Genomic DNA, 2,868 nt, shown 5'->3' on the forward strand with positions numbered 1-2,868 from the left:
CTACATCATCCCTATTGTCATGTTAATTACCTGTTTGCTCTCTTTGCAGTGGCCTTACCATCCATCAAAGCATCTTCCAGCTTTTCATCTCGCCCAGACTATCTATACCTGTAATTAGGTTTGGGTGAGGGAGAAGATGGATTTGGTTTGCAGCACCATGCAGAGAAAAACAAGACATCAGGAAGTCCTTACCGCTGCTCTGGGACCAGCCCTTAATGGTGTCTAATTGACCTGGTCTGTCATGTGGCCATGGCTTCATACGGTCGGGGGGCGATTATCTATATGTGTCATCCTGAGAGGATTAGCATTAGTAGTGCATGTTTGTGTGTTTGTATGTGTGTGTGTGTGTGTGTGTGTGTGTGTGTGTGTGTGTGTGTGTGTGTGTGTGTGTGTGTGTGTGTGTGTGTGTGTGTGTGTGTGTGTGTGTGTGTGTGTGTGTGTGTGTGTGTGTGTGTGTGTGTGTGTGTGTGAACGGTTGTGGGTGAGGGGTGGCTGCATGGGGTAGCTATAATTGCCTTCCAGATGAGATGTGAGTGAATCAGGAAAACATGAGTGAATTAAGATAGTAGCCTTCAACCTGAAGCTGACCCAGTGATCAGGCTTCCAGAGTTTCAGCATTGTAATTTGTAGAACATAGAAATAGGTGAACAAATAGAAGAGGGCAATCACATTCTTTGCCTACACAAACGCATGCATGGGCTTAACAACACATTATCTGAAAGAGGACCGTTAAAATCTATTATCCAAGTGCTCTATAAAAGAGAGGAGTGAATCCAGCATATTTTTTATTTACTTCCTGTCTCTGGTGCAGCTGTATTGCAGACACACCCATTGCTCCAGTGACCTTCAGGAGGATATGAAAAGGAAGGATGATGCCTCCGGTGTGTTTCTGGTGTGTGTCTCCTCTCACAAGATGGACAGCTGTGCATTATTGATCACAAAACACTTCAACAGTGCTATATACTGTCTCGCCTGTGGAAGAACATTTGAGGGAACACATTATAGCAATTCAGGTTTTTCTGCTATAAAACGTGTGATGAAATGGTGTTAATTGGTTGCGTCGGTTTGTTTTGTTTGTTTGTTGTTTTCTCTCTTCCCAACTGTCTCTCTCCCGACCCCTTCTCTTTTAAAAACCTACAGGGAGGCTGGATGGTAGAAATGCAGTGACAACTCCCTTACCTCTCCTCTATGTTCTGTTGTTCACAAGGCAACGGTCCCTTCCATAACAACCCCACCTCATCTATATTGAAAAATAGGCAATTTCCTTTCTGCTAGCTTGTGTTCCTCTACTGGCTATATTCAAAAAGAGTCAGAGTCTGAAGCTCATTGCAAGCATTTGGAAGCATGTTGAAAGACCCCAATCAAACCAAAATAGTTTGTAATACCAGACTATTTGTCAAATAAATCCACATCTTTCTACAAGAGAGAGCAATGCAATGCCCTTTTCATGTGGTATGAAACCTATTTACCTATTGACAGATGTGTCATTTCTTCAAGGCAGGTAGAGCAGACCTTTAACAGCAAAGATAAATGGACTCTATACACCCTGCTATGCAAGCTGGCAGACACTATTTCATATCAGCCAAATAAGAGATGAGAAATGAGAAAAACAAGACATGTGTGTCCGTGTGTGTGTGTGTGAGAGAGATATATATATATATATATATATATATATATATATATATATATATATATATATATATATATATATATTGTATAGACTGTGGTCAGACACAGGAAAGGGCTCCTGTCATGTAGAAAATATATCTCATGCATTGACTCACAAGTACAGAGTTGCTGCATATTAAGTGAAATAACCTAACCTAATATGAATTGAAAAATACAAGACAATGTAGAAATATGAAGATACAATACAAATCAAGGCAGGGGCAAATTGGAAATAAAAAGAAAACAAGCAACATTGATTCTAACAGCGAACACATTGATTCCTTTTATTTATTTGACATATTATCTAATATTTTACCTAATACCCACATTTATCATTCTACATATATTAATTCAATTTAAATTCAAATTAAATAACTATGTATTGATTGCAATAATATTGGTAATCATACATCCCTGTGAGAAAATGTGATGCGTATTTTGAATTTCCAGTTCACGGTAATGCACTCAAGAGTTTAATTGAATTACTTAATTTTTCCAGAAGGAACTTCAGTTGTACAATTTTACAGGGGAGATAGATAGAGACGTTGAGAGTGCATGGCTGTGCTTCCTCGGTCCCCTGTCGAGGGGCCACAGGGGGAGGAATGCCCATAGCGAGTACTGAGCCACCCTGTCAGATGTTATTTCCATGATGCCTAAGAATGATTGGGTTCGTAGATCCAGTTGTCCCTCTCTGACAGCAGAGGGGACACATCACCGTGGTTACCACACCTGGGACATGACGAATGGGCAGGATGGGAAATGTAGTCAGGACAAGGTCATACCAGAGGTCGTCGACTCGTCTCGATACAGTGCATTCGGAAAGTATTCAGACCCCTTCCCTTTTTCCACATTTTGTTACGTTACATCCTTATTCTAAAATTGATTAAATAAAACATGTTCCTCATCAATCTACACACAATACCACATAATGACAAAGCAAAAACAGGTTTTTAGACATTTTTGCAAATGTATTAAAAATTAAAAACAGAAATACCTTATTTATATAAGTATTCAGACCCTTTGCTATGAGACTCGAAATTTAGCTCAAGTTCATCCTGTTTCTATTGATCATCCATGAGATGTTCCTACAACTTGATTGAAGTCTACCTGTGGTAAATTAAATTGTTTGGACATGATTTGGAAAGGCACACACCTGTCTATATAAGGTCCCACAGTTGACAGTGTATGTCAGAGCAAAAA

This window comes from Coregonus lavaretus (assembly GCF_964263955.1).
Source record: "Coregonus lavaretus genome assembly, chromosome: 13".
Classification (NCBI taxonomy): Eukaryota; Metazoa; Chordata; class Actinopteri; order Salmoniformes; family Salmonidae; genus Coregonus; species Coregonus lavaretus.